Below are 15,547 nucleotides of genomic sequence, written 5' to 3'. Positions count from 1 at the left end.
TCACTACCTGTTTAGGTAAAGAAAACTTGAAAATAGAGAAAGGGAATAATCATGCTATTTTTTTTTTTTTTTTCTTTAAATACTGTTGATGCTATATTAATTTAACTGGAAGGAGAAACAAGTAATTGGTTTGGGCAGGTTTATAGCTTTAATGCTATTTTCTGATGTTTGCCTTGTGTAATCTTAAATTGTCATTTAGGTTTATATTAATATGTGACAATTCTGTCTCGATTACTTTGCATTGAAAATACAGCATCTATAAACAGATTGAAAGGATAAAGTAGAGGATGCACCTGGTCACTTTGGGAGACTAGTAATATGAGTGAACATGTACGTGTTGCCTTTCATTTCAGATCCATTGCAGAACATAAATTCTTCCATACAGGTCTTATTTTCCATTTAGCACAGCAGTCAGTCTCCGACTGTGGCCAGAAGAGGATGCCTAGGGAAAGAGTACATGGAACAAAGCAAATATACTCCAGTCTTCTGCCTATTTCAAATACTCTCAGCAATCAACAATTTAAGATTTTTGACCTTCTGGGAATGCAGATTCCTTAATGTATTTTAAGGAATTTGACAGATTAAATCATGCTTTAGTTCCCCGTAAAATGATTATGCTGGGGAGTGAGCCATCCAATTAGAAAATGGGCTCAGAGAAAGTGATATTAGAAATTGCCATATTCTTAGTCAAAGCCGAGGGAGTCGGACTAGTGTTTTAGTAGATGGAGATAACAGATAAACAATAGCTGTGATCTTTGAGAAACAAAAAAACTTAAAGTATCTGTTAAGGGACTGGGTGGCTCAGAGACTGGTAATAAATAATGTGCTATTTGCCTATTCATATTCAGTATAGACCTGCAAGAATGCTGTTTTCTCTGCTCATGACTCTTATATAGCTGATAATGCTACTGGACTCAGTATTATGCATAGCTGTGCTGAATATTCATTTGTTTTGTGTATGGATGAATTTCCTACTTTGTTAGAATGATGGATTATGCTTGGTACAGATGGGACTGGTGTTGGCCAGGGTCTCCTCTCATTAGCTCTGTGAGGAAATTCCCATTGATTTCAGTGGAAGCATGCTTATGTCAGTGCTGGAGGGCCTTTGAAAGCTGATTTTGGCCCATGGCCACTTGCAGGGCAAAGGTAGGTGTTTGTGCCGAGGCAGCAGCATGTTAAGTATTTGCACTATTTGTTTGTGGATGAGGCATGGGTGCAAAGATACAAACCCTCAATCCTTGTTAATGTCATTTTTCACCCATGACACTGGAATTTGGCACGTTTCTATCCTCTACAAATGTTACTTCAAGCACATAGCATTGCATGATCTGTGATGTTAGTTACACCTTGTAGTGTGCAAAACATTACTGACTAAGTTCTGTTTGTCTAACTCATTTAAAAACCCCCAATGCTTTGTAACATATAAAATAATGTGGTCCAGAAACTGTTCTGTCTTGAAAACAGCACTGTCTAAAAAGAGCAGAGGAACTGAATTGCTTGGGAACTTGCTCATGACAGCACTGTGTGGCCTTTATCCATCTTTTGTTCTGTGTAGCTACTCTGTACTAAATCTGTACAGCTAAAACAGCCAAGATCTATAACAGAACCTCCCTAGAACCCAGGAGTGTTGAGATATGCAGTTCTTGGTTTAAAGTCTTGATTTAGCTGTTTAATTGCTTAGGAATGAACTGTGAACTTTTATACATCTTAATCCATAGTTACCAGTATCTAGGAGTGTTGATTTGAGTCCCCTTTCCTGTTAGAACTGCAAAGTTAGAGTAATAGAGTATTTCATGCATTTTGTCTTAAGGGGATGTGGTTAGACATTCTTTGGCTGCAATCTCAGATGCTCAGAGAGTTGAGATGGGAACTGTTTAATTGGCTTTTGCTACAAAGCCCAAGCCCTTTCTTCCTGACATTCACTAACCGAGATTCCGTTTTATAAGTGCCTTTACTGAATGATGGACATTATGTTTTGAGGTCTCACAGCTGACACCAAGGCTGTACAATTTCTTTCCTAATTTAAATCTTCTCCAGATCATGTCAGTCTGAGGAGTTTGTGGCTGAGATTTTGCTCTGTCAAATTGTCTTGTACAAGCAAGCGTCTGAAAAAAATCAGTACAGAGAAGGACAGAAAATGTAGTCAGATCTTCCTTTCTGTTCCTTTTCCCCACTCTGCTGTTTTAAGGGAATGGTATGTGGCCCGTGCTATTTACAGTTGTATAGAAGAATGTGAATTCTTTTTACTGGAGCCCATTCTACTTTCAGCCAAGGAACATCATCTTGGGAGGGTGGGTTGTGTGTGTGGGGTGAGGGGATGGGATGTCAGATGAACGTAAGTGTGGTAGGTATTCTTGAAGTGACAGCCATCTTTTTTAGGTGGTAGGTTGACTGGTTCTTTACAAACTTGTCTAAGTTTGTCAGTGCTGGTTCTGTTGTTGATTCTGTTCCCAAACATTTGGCTCATCTGGTATTTAAGAGGGCATGTGATCCTGAGTGACAGAGCCACTGAATTCTCACAACTTGGAGTTGACTGTTGAATGAAGAACTGTATTTCCTTCACCAATGATAAAAGAAATGGTTTCCTGTGGGAGATCAGGTATTTTTGCAGAGCTCAGTTTGTTTTTTCCAGTATGTCAGGTGTTTATGCAGCAATACATAAGGTAAAGAGGTGTCTCTATAGATTGCTTAAGCTATTCTGTAAGTTGTTTTTGGAGGAGGGAAATACTTGGTGGAATTTAGGACATACTGAGATGGTAAAGAAGCAAAAGCTCATATCTCTCTTTCCCAGCCTTTTGCATTCCAGATACCTGAGCATGGGCTGAATAGATGAATCCGAGAGCTTATGGCTCAACACCATCATTTAAGCTCATAGAAGCACATTCCAAAAATACATTGAAAAATAAAGCTGTTCAGCTGGTCTTTTCTAGCAGTAAAAAATGAGGATTCCTGTGATATAGCACTAGTTATTGTGTAATGATTTAGTAAGCATTTTAAGAATCCATTTATTCAGGACTGGGGTTGGACATTTCTGTCCTGAGCAGCATCTTGGTTTGTTGAATCAAGGCACCACTGACAGCAGAGAGGTATTTAGAAACTGCATGACTAATTCACTGGTTTTATGTTAAAAGTAAATATTTTTGCTTTAGCATGCATAGGGAAGGTCCTATACATGTATATTCCTAGTTCTAGTAATAATTTTTATTAATTAACCATTCAGTGGCGATATGTCTTTTCCAGTTTACCTGAGCTGGAGCCTTTTACAAACTCCTCTTACTGTCATCCGTGAAACTCTTCTATCTGGGGCTGATTGTTTCTATCTGCCGGTTGCTGTGTTTCAGTGAATCACTCCACTGAGGAGATTGCTCCATACCTCTGCTTCTTAGCAAATTGCCTTCTGAGCCCTGGCACTGAAATGCAATTGGTTATGCTTCATTATCTCATTCAATAGAAATTCAGTCTCCTGAAGACTGCAATTAAGTTTCCTCTTTGTCTGAAAGACACAGAATTCAACTGCAGTCTTGTTGGTCTTCTCTGAAACAGGGGAAGGAGGAGCAGGCAGAACACTGAACCAAACCAGAGACAGCACACTTTGACAGACTGTTTTGTATTTGGTAACTTTGCTTTCCTCTGTGTAACTTGGATCTGGAAGCTGAGACGGCTGTGGATGAGACAGCTTGCCCAACAGCAAAGAAGTCAAACTGGTCTGGCAGTTACAGCACAGCCTGCAGCCATGAGGCTTTGGTGATTTTAGGCCACTTGAGTTATCTTCAAGGCCTGATGCTTTGGCCCACATGATTCCTGCTGCTCACACCACTTGCAAACTCTCTATTTCTCAAGCCTGTCCCTTGTATTTATCATGCTTTAACTGTACTAGAGGGGCTATATAGGTATCATGTTTTATGTTCACTAAGGATAAATGTCTGGTCATAACCTACAAAAGTACTTCAGGCAGTCGTAACTGTAGGTATTTATTATTGCCCAAATGGAGGGTATATGGTTTATTGATAGTAAAAGGAAACCCTGTTTTACTGTCCAGAATCCTTTTCCCGTCTTTAAGGTGAGCTAAATGCATGAGAAGCTTCTAGTCTTAATTTCTGATGCTTGAACTCCTGGTGAGACAAGGCCTGTGACTAGTGGTGGAAGGAATGACTCAGTGGTTAGGAGTATTTGGCCAATCCTTTTTTTCTGTAGATCGTGGAAAACAGAGCAGGAGATGCCTTAAGTTTTGTGCGAAGCCAGTGCTACTGTTCTGCAAAAGTCCAAAAATCTGGATCTGTAAGTTTTAGCTGCTCTGGGTCCCAACTGCTGTCCCTCCTAGTTCTTCTCTTTTCAGGTCTGCCTCATTCTGCCTGCTGTCTCCAGGCTTGCTGAGTTATTCCATGCCACTGTTGTGAGCTCAGAGGATTTTTCAAAGTGATGGCTTTATTTTTTCTCTGCTCTTCATAGTCCTGCCAGACTGCCCTGCAGCAAAATGCATTTCAGGTATGAGCTCTCACCAGTCCCTCTAGGAATAAGTCACTGCTTCATTTCTCATCTGTAAAAGGGAAGCAATAGCTTCCCCTGTCTCATGCAATATAGGAATAGAAAGTTCATTTGTAGGTATGAGATGTTGGGACTGTACAGACACAAGGCTGTCCAGGTTTTTAGAAGAGCTGTAGGTGTTTATCGTCCAAGGCATAAAAAAAATCATAAAAATCATTCATTAGTCTACTCTTTTGGCAGAGAATGACGACACTGTTGTTCAGTGAAGAAAACAGTATGAAGATCAGCCCCCCTACTTAAGCATCATGGCTATTAGCTTCTGTTGGATGAAGATGAGTAGTAGCTTATACTTCCCACTTGTAATAAGAATAAACGTTTTTCCTAGGCTGTTTTCTAAATTCAGGCAATTCTACCAAAATGTAATATAAAGTGATGAAAGGCCTTGAGGGCAAGACTTCTCAGGAGCAGCTGAGGTCCCTTGGTTTGTTCGCCTTGGAGAAGAGGAGGCTGAGGGGCCACCTCATTACAGTCTACAGCTTCTTTGAGGAGGGCAGCTGAGGGGAAGGTGCTGATGACCTCTCTGGTGACAAGTGATAGGACATGAGGAAATGGAATGAAGCTGCACTGGGGGCATTCAGATTGAACATTATGAAAAGGCGCTTCACTGTGGGGGTTGTTGGTCACTGGAACAGGCTCCCCAGGGAAGTGGTCATGACACCAAGCCTGTCAGAGTTCAAGGAGCATCTGGATGATGATCTTAGTCATATGGTTTAGTTTAGGTAGTCCTGTGAGGCGCAGGGATTTGGACTTGATGATCCTTATGGGTCCCTTCTAACTTGAGAGATTTTATGATTCCATGATTTCCTTGCTAGCAGTGTCCTTGCTGAAATTCAGATTTGGCTGAGTAGCAGTCAGCTAGTTTGTCCTCAGGATATTTAGATCATGTTGGTTATTACTGTACATGACAGCAATGATATTACCTGACAGGTTTCATCACTCCTAAGTGGTTCCCTTTAGACTTGACTTTTCTCAGTTAGCCTTTTGTAGCCACCTCAGGTTGTGACATACCTTTAGATCCCTGGGAAAAAAGTCTTAGCTGTAATAATCCCTCTTACATGGCCAGCTCCTACTGCTAGAAGCATCATCTCCCTGAAGACAGAATGTGGCAGACATGAATTTCTCAATTCAGACGTCTTTCCTAGTGAAAAGGCACAATCACTTTTTTCCTTGCAAGGTTGCTTATATATGTCAGTATTAAGTGGCGTCTCTTGCTTTTCTTAGTTTATCTGCTTCAGAGGTTCTCACACTGGTTTGTTTCTATGTTGCTAGAGAAGCTGGGAAAGCCCTTCCACCAAACCTCAGAGCCCCAGGTGTACACTGAGCCCCAGCCATCTATTGCTGTCAGTCTGAATGTCTCGGTACTTTCTGCAGTCTTTATTACCTGACCCTAGAACTTCTGAAATGCTCAACTCCTTCATTTTAGTTGACTTGAAAGGGAGTTAGATGTCTGTATCTAATACAAGACTATGTGCAGAGAGGATTTGTTCAGTGCTTTGCAGAGACCTGTGTTGTAGCAGGGCATTAAGCAAGTCCCAACTGGTGGCTTTGCAGTGGACCATCCCTCCTCTCTAAAGAGGCTACTCAGTCATGCAGGCTGTCTCTGGCCGTTGATGAGCTATTTTATATATTGACTTTGCTTGTTCTTGCAGAGCCAGTTTTTAAATGTCTGGTAACGTTAAATGGCTGATGCATCAGGCTTATGGGAAGGGATTGGAAAACTTTATCTCGTATTATGTTGTACTGTAGAACAGACTGCTTCAGATACAGATGGCAAAATGTAGACAGGTAGTCTTGCATGCAAAGCTCAACCATTTAACATCCACATTGTAGAGAACCAGGTTAAAGGGAGTTCACTTTTAAGATGTGAGTGATAACTTGGGACACTTTCTCACAGCATTTGCCTTGCTCTGCTGTTAGATTCCTCTGGATTTTTCTGTTGTTGACAGCATGCCCCTGGCTCTCATCACCTGCCTGCTTTCATTAACATGTCTTTATTTCTTTTTCTAGATGGCCAGTAAAGATTGCAAAAATACAGCCTGCTTTTTGGCAGACTTCTTGCGTTACCCTAGTGTGCTCTTACTTGACAGATTGGGGCTTTATCTTGTGATGCTATCCTTTTTTTAATAATGTTATAGGCAACTGTCAGTAGTCTTATGTCCCAGCTGTTCTTGGTTTTGAGAGTAAAATTTGAGAGACATTGTGCAGAAACCAAATATATTCCAGCTGCTTCTGTAATAATAAACAAGTACTTTTGTGACTAGCAGAACTAATGAAAACTCGTTTCCTATGGCTTTGTGTCTCATGGTTGATTGGCTTTTTAACTAAATTATTCTAAAGCTACAGTAGTGAGGTAGAGCTTTATAAGACATCAGAGAATTCACAAAAAGTGGGAATGAGTTGGGAAGAGAGAATATTTTGGTCATGGGAAGAGCTTTAACTGAGTTTATAACTAAGAGTGAGCTCTGGAGGATTCATAGTAACATAAAAAGATGTGAATAAGACGTATAATTTCTCATGTCCAGTAACTGCAAAGTTTGAGAGATGCTTTTTCTGCAATTAGGGCACTCAAGTCTTTCCCATGAAGGTTTCTTGATGATTAATAAGGGCTGAGCTCACACTGATGTATTACCCTCTCTATTCACCATAACATCTTTTTTCCTCTACCGGATTGTCTATCTTTCATGACATTTGAGGGATTTAGTAACCTTGAAGGCATTTGTCCAAGTGGATTTTCATCAACAAAAAGGTTTACATGTGATTGTGCCAGAGAGACAGAGACACACATGCAGAAAAATTGTGCTTTCACATAAAGCTTCAAACCAATCTGGCATAATTTAGAAGATTATGCGGACTTTGCAGTCAATGCAGAGCAATTCCAAAGCAGGCATTTCTTGGGGAATGTATGTGTCAGGGGACTTGAGATCAGAGTCTGCCTTGACACCCAGCTCATCTCAGGCTTTGCTGTTACTTTTCGCCATGGCGGCTCTGCTCATCTTTCCAAACTTCTGTTTGAGTGTTCTTGTTCCTTGTACAGTCATTTCATTTCAGCACTTTCACTCACAGCATAACCACTCAGAGTTAATGACATGCTTGTTGTGAAGTTGAAAGGTAGTTGGAAAGGCGGTAGACTTTTGTCTAAAAGAAGTGAAACTTTGTCATGTGGATTGGCAGTCTGTGTAATACTTGCCATACTGTCTTATGAGGAACATCTTTGATTTGCTGACATAATACTGGGGGGTATTAATTGAACACTGGTTATGCTCCATGTCTAAAGTGAGGGCCACAAATTAGTGTTTAGTTGGCTTTTTTTCATTAGGGTTTAGTATATTTGTCTAATACTCCATACTTCAAGCCCATTTTCCACATAATTTTGTTTTCTTCCTTGGCTTCTCAGTGATACCTGTCAGTGGTTACTTATGTGAAGAACTTGCTAGCTGAGCTGCTGTGGATGATGAAAAGCGTATTGGTTTTGGTGAAAGAGCAGCTAAGAAATAAAAAATAAAATCTGAAAATACTGATATAAAACATCTCAAAATCCTAGCTGCCCCAGGGAGTGAAATGCTCTGAAATCACAGGGAGATGTAAGTGCAGGACAAAATGTGTGTCTTCCTTAACAGCAGGCAACACAGTGACCAGTGATGCTGCCACTGTATTTATTCCCTCAAGCAACTTGTGGTGTTTGTGTGTGTTGTTTTGTTTTTTTTTTTTTTTTTTTTTTTTTGTTTGTTTGTTTGTCTGTTTTGTTTTTTTGATGTTCATCATATGAAAAGCGTACTGGATTTGAGTCTCTTAACACAAGACAGTGTAAAGTGTTGTATAAACATCTTGTAGCACCTGTCTAATACCTTCTGAAAGGATTCTGGGCTCCCTGGAAGACATGCTTTGGCAGTTTGGCACCATATTTATTCAAAACAAAGAAATTGTTTCATGCAGTGACCATTGAAAACACTCTTCTTTTTTGATTCTCTACCCCCTTCCCCCCCCCCCCCCCCCCCAATTATCATTGCTTTGTGTTTAGCCAGGTGAGAAAAATACTTTTTACACACAGATAGTTACAGATGGACATGGTCTGTTTCCCATATTGAACCAAGCCACAGACAGTTCGAGAGACAGTAGATAGAGTGAACCTGTCGGGTTTTAACTTTAACCTGGAAGTAGATGGAGTTGGTCTACCCTAAATACCTAAAACTGTGAAGAGATTTGGACGTAAAAGTGCTGCATTAGGTACTCAACTCTAGAATTTAGTGCTTCAAAATCCCTGCCCAACTCCTGCCTAACAGTGGAGGTAACAGTGTTTCCTCAGGTAAAGAAATTCCTTTGGCTCTTGGTTTCTGCTTTCCCACTAGCAGGGCCAGAATTACTGAGGTCTTGACACCGCTGCACAGTTATGAACCTAACTTGCGTCTTAATCTGTGACAGTCGATCCCAGCCCAGCTTGTGTATAAAGCTGAGTCTTTCCCTCACTTGCTAATACAGCACCTTGTGCAGCACTGCTCACTCTCATTGTCCCAGTGAGTATCTAATTATTGCATGAAAAGTGGGACAGCTTTAGCACCTCTGAGTGTGTCATATTGGCATTGGCATCAGAACTGGCCTGTGCCTGCACTCAACTTATTTTTAAGCAGTTACCTGATGCCTTAAGTTGCAGTAAGCTATCTGCTTTGGAACAAGAGGAACTCCCTCTTCAGAAACAGTTATCTTATTCTTAATTTTCCTTTTTTTTCCCCCCCCTCCTTCTATGACTGCTTCCAAAGGAGACCACCTCTGGTGATTGCTCAAGGTGAGTCTGTGGTGAGTTGGCTGTGATCCTCTCCTACTCTGACTTCCATGAAGATCTCTTCAGATGTCCAGGGTATAATTACTCTTTTGAAGAGCTGCAGCCCCAGCCTCTTTGAGGGAACTTCATTGTTGTCTTGTGTGGTAAAGAGAACCCTGAGATACTTTGGAAGAGACCCTTTCTTGCTTATCATTAATGTCTGCTTTCTTTGCTTACTCCTTTTCTTCCAAGTCTTATCTGCCTGGATTCCTCAGATATCTAAAACTTTGCATGCAATTCATGACAAAACACCTTACTTACTTTTTTTGTAGGGAATTTCTGCTGCCTTTTCAGTCTTCAGAAATACCCGGACAATTTAATCACTTTCCTCACTTGTTAGATATTATCTCCACAATGTATTGCAGATCCTTATGTAACCAGAAAGCAAGTTGCTTAACAAAGGTAGAAGATTAATGGTGGTAAACTAGTGGATGACAGAAGAGGAGCTCTAGGGGTTTTAAGTTTGACCCTTTCTTCTTGTCCAAAGTCATCTGTTGTTTCTGGTGGACAACCACAGTACGGACAAGCGTTGTTGGGACTGTTTTCATGCAATGTCCTGGGGTTTATTAAGATGATCACAGCACTAGGTGGCTGCAATCACTTTAGAGGTGGGGACTTGACTTTGGCATAACTATGTATGTATATGAATATGTACACACTTGTGTTCAATGCATTCCTACTGTTCCACATGTATCAATCAGTGTGATGCTTCTGTATGCTTAAGTGTAAGAACATGATTAAGGTCAACCTTAATGTTTAACATTATGGAACAGTCTCAAGGCTTGGCAGACCAGATGGTGTACTGCTCTCCTGGGTCACATTGATACTTCTTGGGAGCTTACATAGGTTTTCGAAGAGACTTCTTTGTCCTTTGGGCAATCAGATTTTTAACTGAAGCACATTAGGTAATAATTTGATGGTACCCTCCAAGATGGTTATATTTTCAGTCTTTGTAGCAAAAGTAACTTTTGAAGGATGCTTAGTCACCCTTTGTAGTGTTGAGTCATGAATGATGAAGATTTTTGGCGAGCTGAGAGGGAGGCCACAATTGGTACTGAGAAACTGTTGCTGTGGAACAGAACAGACATGTTAATTTTTGATTTATTTGTAACTGGGGAGGGGGGGGATGGATGGAAATCAATGTTTGCCAAAGGGAAAGAAGAGAATCAATAGGGAAAGACATTTTCTTTCCAAGCCTAGTGAGAGGGTATTAAAACACAAGTGAAAAAAAAAAAAAAGGCAAAAAAGCAAAGCTATAAAAATGTCTTGACAGTGTAATTTTAATCTTAAAATTGCCAAAGCATACAAGTAGATTATAATACATTTTGCAATAATGGAGAAATGATTCATGACTTGGATTTTGAGTGCCTTTTTGATGCAGAGTATGGAGAATGGAGTAAATACATTTTACAGCGACAAACCATTACTAGCTTTTCTTTTTTTGTTATATTTTACCTCTATGGGATGTTTTTCTCCAAGGGGGAAAGACAGGTCAGTGTTAGGCAGAGAGATAGAAGTTCAGCAAAAGCATTAAATCCTAGGGACAGGAAGAGAGAAAGGTTGATGGGAGTTTGGGAGAGATCCAGCAGAGCAGAAGTAAAGGAGATAAAGGAGCCAGTTCCAGCAACATGAATTGTGTGATAAGTATTCTGGGTGGCAAATTTATCTAATTTCAACAGGCTAGAAGGTGGTCCAGAGTTAGACAGGTTTTTCCCACATTCTCCAGAGCCTTAAGTTTCTTTTCATTCCGGGAACCACCTCCCCTCAAGGTTAACTAGTGAAAAAATCTCTTTTTAGAAGCTTTGCACCTTTTCCCAAATAGTCATCACAGTACATGTGTCTGACAGAGGTCTGAGCATGCTGTTCTTTAATATCCCTGTGCCTGCTGCTTTGGATTAGCTTCCTTTCTCCAGCATTTTCCTGGCTCACTGGCAGGTTTAGTACTGAAGAACCCCATTACTATTATTCCGTTGATGCAATTTCTTGCAAAACTTGTAATTTCCAAGTATTTAATTGATTTATCCCTGGGTTCTCGATCAGGCAATGGGAGCATCTAATTATGGAAGACAGACCACATCCATCCCCTTGGCATGGGTCTGAGAAATGCAGCATGAAATCTTTTATTACTGGCTGTTTTGCAAGTTTTTCAGCTGCTTTCAGCTTCCTTATGTGCACAGTGTGGAAACACACTAGTGAGCCATGTGGTTGTCTCACCTGTGTTTTCTGCTGAGAAACAATAAACAATAGTTCTGCTGGCAATACAAATATGGTTTGCAGGAAGAAGACATTAATGGTAGCCACTTCTCAAAGACCTGGTTAAAGCAGATGTACATGATAGCCTTTTCTGCTTCAACCTGAATGGATGAGGCCATTTCACTCTACGTGTGATGGTGGAAATGGTAGGAAGTTGCTGTGTCAGGCCTGGGGACATTTACAGCAAGGCTAATTAAATTAGACTGAGAAGACTGATGGCAGCAACCTGGGGTTTGAGTTCTACTTGTGTGGGTAAAGCTAATGATGAGGAAGCTCCGAGTGGTGAGCACAGCCCTGGGAGGAGGTAGAGATAGAGAGCTTGTCTGGGGTACGGGGCTCGTGGCAAAGACTGGGAGAGGTGACTGAGGTAGGAAGGATCTGGTTATCCTCGTTTGCAGTGTTCAGACAAATGGGATTTTGTAGGTTCTTTTTTAATTGCAATGACACCAGAAGAAACTTCTCACTCACATAATCCATTCTTGCTCTGAAAAGGGAGAAAGTCATAAGACCCTGAGTGCTTACCTAAGTATTGCAGTTTCTTACCCCTTTGCATATTGAAAATGATTTTACACTATTGGACTCTCAGTGTCATTTCAAACACACAACACAAATCTCTGCATTGTGTTACGGGTGAAATGGAGATTCAGAGGAGAAGGGGAAGCTCATGGGGACATTTCTTTATGCGTAGCCATGGATAAGAGCTGGAAGAGGAACAGTTTCTGTTCCACACAGAGACTGCAAATAGGCTATCAGAAGCTTCCTGCTGAGGTCAAAGACTCCCAGAGGTTTCTCTGGAAAGGAGTGCAAGCCTTTTTGTATTCTTCCCATTATCTGTGCTCCTCTGTTAACTTTATCAGGTACTTTGGAATGGAGATTCAGGTCCTGGATGAGTTCCCAAAGCATTGCTTGTGTGCCTGGTGCTGTCCAGGTAACACTAACTGTATGAGCCGCTAAGAAATTAGTTTGTTTGTGTTGTAACACAGAGAACCACCCAAAAGGTTTTTGATGTCATATCTGAACCAGAAGTCTAAAATGCTGATGGCAGGAATAAGCTTCTGTAGGTGGTACAGTCTGCCCCTGTGGAACCAATGTTCCTGAGGTAAAATGGAGCATTACATCATGCATTTTTTCCATATACTGTGATTTACAAACATTGATAGATACTTGCCAAACATGGGAAGCTAGTGAGTCCAGAAGATCAATAAAAAGCATGTGGTGAAAGTGCAAATAGAAGAATCATGTGTTGTGGCAATTTTATACAGTTCTAGTGTTGATAGTCAGGAGACCTTTAACACAGAAACTAAAATAATTTTTAATAGTTTTAATCAACTTCATTTCTAAATAATGCTCTAGTCATGAATAAGCCTGTGCTGAGGATTGGAACCGTTTAGAAGGTTTTGTCATCATTTAATTAGTCTTGATAATGAGGCCTCATTTTAGAGGAAAACTTAATTTAATGGTCTTGATATTGAATGACCTTGATGTGGTTAAGACACTTGTCTATATGTGTGTGGGAAATGCAAATAATGGAGGCTGTTTTGGCTCACAGCCTCTGAGCCTCAGTAAGGTACTGGATGTTACTTTAAATTTGCTTGCTTTGCAGGTCAGATTGAAGGATGCCTGAGACAAGCAATAAATTTTTTTCCTGCCGTTGGGAGGTTGAACCTGCTGATTAATGCACCTCTCATTTTTTTCAAATGCTTGAATTCACCCTCCCTTTGAATTTTCTTCGTGGCACTAGAGGCTTCCAATTTTTTTCTTTTTTTTTTTTTCCTAAATAAATGCCAAATGGAGGCTATGACTCATCAGGGTCTGATAATTGAATCCAAACATGTAATTTATTTTACCTACAGTAGTTATGAATGTGCTGCACAAAACTTCTGTAACATGTTGCTCCTGAAAGCGAGATTGCACTTGAAATACTAAGGGCCGTTGTTAATGTTTGATGCCCTACTTCACTGAGCAAATGCTGAAATATATTGTATTTATAACTGTATGTACTGGTATTTGTAATATATAGGTACGTTTTCTTTTACCTTAAACTTATTTTCTTGTGCGTGTATTTTTTTCTTTTAGACTTAAGATACCAACTGTAGTTTATTTTAGCATTTGTTCCATATTAAATCTTTGTTTTCAGTTCTAAACTAGCTCTTAAGCTTCTTATTATGAATTGCTTTTTCAAACTTAATGGAGATCTGGGCCAGAGCATACGACAGCAGTGACTGGAACAGGTTTGAATTGTAGAGAAAGCTCTTTATTGTATCCTGATGTTAGTCTGATTTGTGAGAACAGAAAGCAAGCTGCTACTTTACTGGGAGAGCAGCCTGAGAACATAGTATATGGGGCACTGGGAATATCAAGTTTCTATGGCTAGTCTTGCTATTAGTTTTCTGGATGGTGCATGAGTCAATTTTCCTGGATCTGTTTCCTCATCTCTAAACAGGGGACAATGCAGGCTGCCATTTGGAGCTTGGTGATCTACTGATGGAAAGCTTTCTTCTATAAAAGCTACTATTACTATCTGAGTATTGTTAATTTGGCATTGCAATGAAAGTGATAGTAAGGAAAATGTTAATGAGCTCTTAAAACTGAGCAAAAATAGTGGCCATGTGGGTGTCTGTGGGATAAAGATGGAAGGATGGAAAATAGGAGGGAAATGACTATCCAGGTCATAACTATGTTCTATTTAAAGGGAGGATTACCAGTTGTGGTGCAGCCCCGATCATTACAGAGCTAGTGGGCCTTTTCTAATTGGCCCAAGGTAAGGACACCCTTGTGTCTACCCTGTGTTTTGATTTACTTGAAACGGTCTTTGTGCTTGTACTTCATTACACTGGAAGACCAGAGCAAGCAGCTGGAAGTCAGGGCCAAAAGTGCTACCTGAGATACCACTGAGATGAGAGATGTGAATTCATCTGCGTCTCACTTTGCTTATTTATAAAATGGATATAATACCTGCTTGCCAGAACACCGTGTGCTTGAATATGTTGATCTCTAGGAAGAATGTTTCCATGTGTTTTGGTGGAGCTCAGTTTGTACCCAGAAGACCTGTAGCTATACCTGAATAGAGGGTCTTCCTGACTGCAAGCAGTGCAGAGCTGAGTAAGGATGGCTTCTGATCAATGGATTCTGTGATTATGTATTACTTATTTTTAACCTCTCCTCAAAGTAAGCTTATGAAACAGTACTAGCATTTGTAAAGAGTAAAACAGGCTTGGGGCAAAGACCAAGGTGGGAGATGTACAGGGTTGACTGCTTGCTCTAGCATCTGGTGAGGCCTTGAACATGTCTTCTGTGTTCTCAGTGTCTTCAAATTTGAAACTGGGTTAGGGTTTAAACTGAAGTCAGCAGAGCAACTAAGCGTCCACCTGATGCACTGAGAACTTTTGATGGCTGTTACATAGAAGGATAGAATGGTTTGGGTTGGACGACCTTAAAGATCATCCAGTTCCATCCCTCCTGCCATGGGCAGGGACATCTTCCACTAGACGTGGTTGCTGAAAGCCCCGTCCAGCCTGGCCTTGAGCCCTTCCAGGGAGGGGGCCGCCACAACTTCTCTGGACTTTTGCTGTGTCCAGGGGTCTACCATATTTGTGCCAGAAGTGGCCCTGTATTCTGGCCATAGTGTGATTCTCTAAACTGATGCTAAACCACTGGTGGTTCCTTCTGTCAGTGTTTATGGGTATGCAGGTACATGTGTGTGTGTAATAGTGTGATGTGGCCATGTCTCAGGTGCCTCTAATACCCAAACCTTTACCATAATTCACCGCATTTCCAAGTGCATAATCATATATGTTACCCCAGAAGCTGGTGGGCAATGTAGTGTTAAATTTTACCTGTGAAGATTACTCTTATTTCCTATTTCTTTAAACAGAAGGTACTTTTCTGTCCCACTGAAGCATGGCTGACGTAGCTTTCAGCTGCTGGTGCAGA

General features: G+C 40.7%; 1 long non-coding RNA gene across 1 annotated transcript in view; it reads left to right on the top strand.

The window, feature by feature from the left end:
* Positions 1-15,547, top strand: part of LOC116962416 — a 516,730-nt gene that overhangs the window by 66,225 nt on the left and 434,958 nt on the right. The gene's annotated exons all lie outside the window — the stretch shown is intronic.

The sequence above is a fragment of the Tyto alba genome, unplaced genomic scaffold, assembly GCF_018691265.1.
Source record: "Tyto alba isolate M040663 unplaced genomic scaffold, T.alba_DEE_v4.0 Super-Scaffold_5, whole genome shotgun sequence".
Classification (NCBI taxonomy): domain Eukaryota; kingdom Metazoa; phylum Chordata; class Aves; order Strigiformes; family Tytonidae; genus Tyto; species Tyto alba.
The sequence above is the reverse complement of the archived record's forward strand: the minus strand, read 5'-3'. Positions and strand labels throughout refer to the sequence as shown.